The sequence below is a fragment of the Malurus melanocephalus genome, unplaced genomic scaffold, assembly GCF_030028575.1.
Source record: "Malurus melanocephalus ecotype Western Australia unplaced genomic scaffold, MMel_1.1 scaffold_214, whole genome shotgun sequence".
Taxonomy (NCBI): domain Eukaryota; kingdom Metazoa; phylum Chordata; class Aves; order Passeriformes; family Maluridae; genus Malurus; species Malurus melanocephalus.
In genome coordinates, this window is record NW_026623446.1 from 661700 (window position 1) to 668857 (window position 7158).

Below are 7158 nucleotides of genomic sequence, written 5' to 3' on the forward strand. Positions count from 1 at the left end.
CTGAGGCAGAGAAGTTGTCCTGTCAATTGTACTGCCAGTGGCCATCACCCCTTTAGGTGTCATCACCTTACTAAATAAAAATCACAGTGTGAAATATTCTGGCCTCTTGCTCTAGATTCAAGCAYAGTATTCATTTATATGGGTTTTCAGTTTCATCTCATAGATATTCCTTAACCTTCCAAGACCATCTTACTGCTCCAGCTGTGACTTTGTAGTGATGGGAGTGACAGAGATGGTATTTTCAAGGACACTTGAAGTTTAAAAAGTGGCTTAAAACATAAGAAGAAGGGTTCCAGGCATGGATGCCATGAGCAAGGAAATGCAAATATCTGCAGATATTCTATTTTTAYATTGATCTGCCTACACTTTTCCTTCCTCACAGTCAGGGTTGTCATCATTTGATTCCTGCTCTGAACCATGCACTTTCTGAAACCTGCTAACACATCAGCTGGTCTTCATTAGCTTTGAGAACCTTTTGCTGKTTAAATCAAAGTGACACTGCACTTTTCTGGTCATTTAAGTGACAAARCTATAGATTGCTCTCTTTGTCAAGAGTGTCTAAAGATGGGGCAGGACTGGCAGCCCTGCCATTATTCTTCATATACTTCATCTCTCTCAGTGTCCAGATCAGCTGCAAAGATTGCTGACTGGTGATGCATGTTAGACCCTTCCACAGTGCAAACAGGATGCAGATTTCAAGGGAGAACAGTGTTCAATTTTTTGTTTAGATGTGGGGGGATCTGAATATTCTGTGTTTGTGCGTTATAGCTGCACTTAATGTTCATACTCAGGCAAACAGAATGGTAGCCTCAGCCCTGAGCTACATCTAATTGCTAGTTATTTTCTACAAATTGTTTTTTTTWAAACTTTGTTTTTACCCAGTTCTTTTATTTTATTTCTATTTTATTCCTATTCCATAAACTGGCTATCCAAATGCCAGCAGACAATACAGACAAAAAAATGAAGGAGTCCCATCATTGGGAATTTTTTTGCAATTAAGGACCTGTGTGAATTGTTGGAGGAAGAGAAAAACACAGCATCTATTTAGCTTTAAGTGCTAAGAGTGTTTATAACATATTGATGTGTATAAGGATATTTATCTAAGGGAGTTTGCTACAAAATAGAAAGTGTAGGAGCTTTTCTTTGTAAGAGACTTTCATCTAATCCCAATTAATGGAAGTATTTGCTAACAGAAAATACATGCTAATACCAAACCTGGACTAACTTTTGCAAACCAGTGTTCATTTAGGCAAACAGTGCTGACAAAATCTGTCATTTTGTGTGGCTTTTGCATGAGCCAGGTGAAACTTAGTGTTTGCATATATCTCAATAGGCTTTAACTTCCCCAGATTAAGTGAGGTTATATCTATTAATCTTTTGACTGCAACCTATAAAGATGACCATGCAGTTTCACTCTGCTTTTAAGTTTAATTCAGGGTTTGTGGAGAGACACAAACTTCAGGACCAAAACCAGAGTTACCAACATTTGTGAGTCCAGCTTAAAGCCCAGGCTTTCATGGAGACCACCTGCAGTGCTAAAAGTCAACTCTCAGAGTTCTMAACGTTGTGGGCTATTTTTCTTCCCCTCTTAAAGAGCAGAACTTCATCCATGCAGTGAATTTGATACACAAGGCTTGTTGCCCAAGCAGCTCTTGCATTCATCCTGGACTATTTATGCACCATAACACAGCGTCCAGCCTGTGAGCCGTGTCTGGTTTCAGCCATCAGCACTAAATAAAACCAACACACAACTCAGGCTTGTACTGGTGCGGGACCTGAGCAGTGTTTAAATGCCTTTTGACAGCTGGTATGTTGTACATTGAAAGTGTGGTTTGGGTTATATACAATGTAAAATCAAACACCTTTTTAGCCATGGAAGGTTGAACCATACTCTGGAAGTCAATAGCTCTTCTAAACTAAAATGAGATCTCCCCACCTGCCCTTTCTGTAAGCACAGACAGGCTGTGCAGAGAACTGCCTGTGCCTTCAGTCCCTCTGGTTGTGGTAGACACAGAACAATGTACCCAGACCCCAGCACTTAAAATATCAGCCCACAGTTTCCTCCCAAACACATGAACTCAGAAAGGGTTTTTACACACAATTCACTAGCAAGGAAATAATGACATGCTTATATCTTCCTAGACAGGGATAAGGTTGGCAGCAGCAAGGCAAACAGMTCAGCTTCGTCCTCAGTGGCATTCAGAGCACACAAACAGCACACAACCCTTGCCTCTGCTGTAAATTGACCCAATGTCCAGCCCAGTGATGCTTGCTGGATTTCCAGCAGTTCAGGGCAAGCCTCCATAAATAAACCAGGAAAAACTGGTATTTTGCCAGTGATTCTTACTTTTYCTTGGAACCAAAAGCCTGAACTGACCCTCATTTCACAGCAGTGTGACACAGCCCCTCCTGCCTAGCTAAAGCACTCTAGGCCTCTGAAAGTCTTTAAAGATGCTTGCCACATATGGCTTCAGTTGATTTTTGGAGAACCGACCAAGTCTGGGTGCTTTCCACATCTTACACTGTGGTGAAAGAGCCCTCCTAGTGTTGATTTGTTCCTACATCAAGGGATTTTAGTGCTGAGTTTCTGTCATTTGCCCTTTTTGCAGCCACATCTCTGTTTTGCGGTGTCACATGGAYTTTGTTGGGACAGCTTCAGTGTCTCAAAGCCTCGCAGTCTGACCAAGGCTCAGCTTGTGCTCAGACTCTTGAAGGATTTTCCAGGAAGCTCTAAGATAGAGAACTGGTCAAGCAGTGATGCCAAGAACAAATTGGTCATTTCACGAGGGAGGTTCTTTCCCCACACCARACTTCTGACTTAGTGTTTAAAGAAGATACTGAGCCATCAAACAAAGGTGAATCATTATCTCCTAACATGARGGACAAGGTAAGTGTAAGGTGATTTAATTTTCATTCCTTTTCAGGCCCGGGGTGGCTATCAGAAAAAAAAGGCAATACAATTTATTCTATTTATGGGCTAAATTATCTAACAGCCCACAAGCCTCTCACCTCTCAATTCATTGGCAAAATGGAGGTTTACTTATTTAAAGGCAGATTAAGAAACTGTGGGCTCTTGTAACTGCCCTGCAGCCAAAGGTCTCTGAATTGGTTTATCAGTGACCCTTCCCAAAATGGGAATGTTCTGACATCACATTTGCTTAAACCAGAAAAAAAAAAAACAACATTTCCTTTGCCCTGACAACCGAGGGAGGAGATATAAYTAGTCTGAATTTCAGATGCTACGCAAGGGCAATGAATTTTTCCCAGGGGTGTCTGTGTTTGTGCTGGAATTRCAACACAGAGAGCTGGAAGTGACTGCCTGGGGAACACAATTATTCTCAMTCACAGAGTCAGGAATAACAGGAAGGGAAAGGTATAGATAAAAAATCACTCATTTCTTCCCTTGTCTTTATGCAGAGCCACTATCCCAATGCCATTCCCAAATGATGTCTAATTTATACCAACAGGCTCAAATATTCCCCTGTCTTCCACAGGAAATCCATCCCAGTGCCATCCTCRTTTTTAAGAAATTTTCCAGGGGCTTTGGTTATGCCTGTTGGATGCCATTTAAACCTGTGGTTGTTTCTGCTGCTGTTGGTGTCTCTGATAGTTTCTAGGACTGCAGTGAMCAAACCAGACATAGCCCTGCAGCTCAGGCCTACTGAAGGCAACCTTTTGCACTTTTTTTTTTATATCCCAGTATAACTGTGATTTTGGARGGAATGACAGAATATTGTAAATCTGTTTCAGCTTGTGACTCCCTAGCTTCACCATAGAAGTGCCACTTAATGGGCTGTTCCTCATTCCAAATATGAGCTGTTGATTATTTCTGATGAAGTCTAGCACCCTTTTCTCATTTTTGTAAAATTTTATTCRGTTTTTAGACCCTGTTTTCCACCTTGTCTGCCTGATTTAGAATTCTAGTCATTTCCCCCAGTATTGTTTATAACCTCCAAGYTGATGTTACATCTCAAATAACCACTGTGCTTATTCATTATCCAGTTGCCTAATGAAATGCTGAATAACCCCTAAGTCTTTGCAGTCCAGATGTGACACATCTTCCCACGGGGACAGTGACCCAGCCAGTTTTGCTGGCCTYGAGAAGTTTCCTTCATTTGCTTCTGACAATGCTGTGTGACACAGCAACAGAGATCGCCCTGGAGTTGATTAAATTTGGCATTCSTTATCTGCAAGGCCTCTTATTCTGCCACAGAAGGACACCAAACTGGTTTGACTTGATTCTTCACAAATTCTCTTATTTGCAACTCCAGTTCTTGTTTTTCAAACTCTTACAAACACTGATGGGATTATTGCTCCAAAAATATTCCCAGGGATAGATGGCAGATTGCCTTGTGTGCCATTTTCCAGTTTCTCTTCCTCAATGTGATTAACTTTTGATTAACTTCCTCAACTTGATTAACTTTCCCCTTCTGCTGAACAGAGAATAAACTCCCTTGAGTTTTGCCTTACTTATTTTACTCCCCTTGTGTTCTAAAGGATGCTTTCTTGCTGTTCATGTTCCACACTGTTTGTATCTGATTTTGCACCTTGGCCTTTCTGGGGTTGTGCCTGAGGTTATTCTGTTGCCATTCTGTAATTCAGGGAACACTGACCAGACACAGATTTTCTGTGCCTGTGCTTTTTTCTTCTGTTTGAGTCCAACAAAGGGTTTATGGCCATGTGAGCAGGCAATAATGTAAAACTTCATGTTAAATGGGATTAACTGCCCYGTTTGTCATGTGTGCCCATGACTGCAATAGCAGTTTGTTATAAAATCAGAACTTTTRCCTGCATCTTGCTTTTGTGCACACATATTCAATTCAGGCTTTTAATGTAATTTTAACTGGATATATAATTTTCTTCCTCTACTTCAAAGATGTAAATTTCAATATCTGTAACACTTAATTTTCAGTCAGAAATTTCCCAAGGAAGCTATCAGATGTCTATCCTCACTAAGCATTCTCCCTTTAATTCTAATTGCTTTGGAGGAAACCTTTTCTTTTAGCAAACAATTATTGGGTGTGTATTCTCCATATAAAAAGAAAATTAGGGATAAATATTTCTGACAGCCTTCTGGGATTCACCATTATATTCTTCAGACACTACATGGACTTCTGTGAATCTTTTGTAATTTTCTCATCCTTCAAAGTAAATTTAACACTGATATCCCTTAGTGAATGTAATAGCAAAGCAAGTCACAMAAATGCTTTTATGCTTCTCCCTTCTTCAGCTTTGTTGGAGGCGGGAAAATAACACAGATTTCTGGAACTTTTCCATGCAAACTGGCTCCTGTTCCCTGTGAATTGAGAAACACATCTTGGACCTCATGGTTCTGTTAGMAGGAGGAGATGGAAACTTTTTTCATGTTTGTTAAAGACCCTGGCATTTGACACAAAAACTGGCCACACTCTGTAAGTGCAATGTCTGGTTGTTTTATGTTTGCACTGAGACAAAAACCAAACCAAAACAAACAAACAAACAAAAACTCACCAAAAAAAAAACAAAAAAAACCCTCACACAAAAAAAAACCAAACAAAAAAAAACCACCAAAAACCAAACAAAAAAAACCCCACCATTATTTTAAGCTCAGTAGTATAAATGGCACTGAAATAACACCTTGTACTCCTTAGGTGGTGGATACAGAATRCCCTACTGCAGATGTCACAATAGTTACAATTTTAGAGAAGGCTATACTGATACCTTGAAACCATGCTAGAACAAACAATGCTTTCTAACTTATCAAAACTTATTGCAAATGTAGGTAACCTTCCTGTCCCTTTCTTGAAACTCATGTATGAAAAGTAGGTTAGAGCCATGGGACCATAATGAGTGTATGGTGAGAAACACACATGCCAGTGTAAATGGAAGAGCAAGGAWTTTGGATTTTGTGCCAGAATTTCCATTTGATGTTATTTAAAACTGCAGATCAGGGCTAGACTGTGTGACCAGCTCTAGATGGGTGCACAGTCAAGCTGKACATTGTTCATACCCTGGCTCTTATGGAGCTGCTCCTTTAACAGGCATCCTTTAAGATCTGTGAAGAAACAAACAATGTTAAACTGGTCCATCTCACACAACCTCACTTTGACAGGAACCTCAACTTCTCATCAAGCCAGTGGAGACATTTGGGTTCATATGTGTGCCCTGACCCACCTCATGCAGATCCCACTGACAAAGACCTTCATCTGGACACAAGGGAATTTCAGTTTCAGTTGCACTGTGGGCTAAAATTCTGGCARCATCTCATTCCTGTTGGAATTGCTTCCACCACTCTGGGCTGCCCCCTGCAAAATCCTCTCTTGCAAGAGAGGCAATTCCAAGGCAAGTTTGATTTTCCAGAAAGTCCTGTGAGAGGACCTTAAACTAACCAGATTCAAAAGCACAAGCATTGAAGGCAGGGCTGTAAGAGGTAATTCTGAAGAAGCCACAGGCACAAGTTAAATAGAAGCAGAGTGCAGTGCTGGTGACTCTCTCTAGGGCTGAAAGAGCCATGGATATATTGTGTCTGTGTCTGGGAACAACCTGGCAGGTTGGTTTTTCTGTACAGAGCAGGAAGGCTGGGGCCTRCTCCTTGGTGAAAGATGGAATGTCCTTCTGTGAGAGAACAACACCATGAATTGAACAGATGTTGCAAAATGAGCCTTTAATCATGCTCTGGGRCAAGCAGGTAGGTGTGCAKGTTTTGGCTGRGCTCTTATCRTGGTTATCCAGTGTGATGCTGTGCRTTTTCATGGCTKGTCCCTGTGCCAGGGGTGTTGTTATCCACAAGGCTTCATTTTCAGTGTAGTTAAACAACCCCAGTGGGTTCTTCCCCAAAGTACAGGGTACCATCAGCAGGCCCTGCAACTTTGTTTATCCAAGCAAACTTTTGAATTTTCATCTCATTTGACATCTCACAGAATGACATGTCACTTTAAGTGAGTTACAGCTAAAGCAAAGGATGGGAACTGTGTATTTCAGCACAGTCCCGTTGGGAATAACAGCAACAAACACAAAAATTGCCCAAGACCCTCTTATGTGGGTGGCAGCAGCCAGTGCTTGCCAAGGAGAGGGCACGGCCTTTGGGAGCAGGGGAGGAGCATAGCAGTGACCATCCATCACACTGTGGTCCCTTTAAATCTTCTCCTCCACTTGGCAGCTCCAATTTTTCAGAGTTGC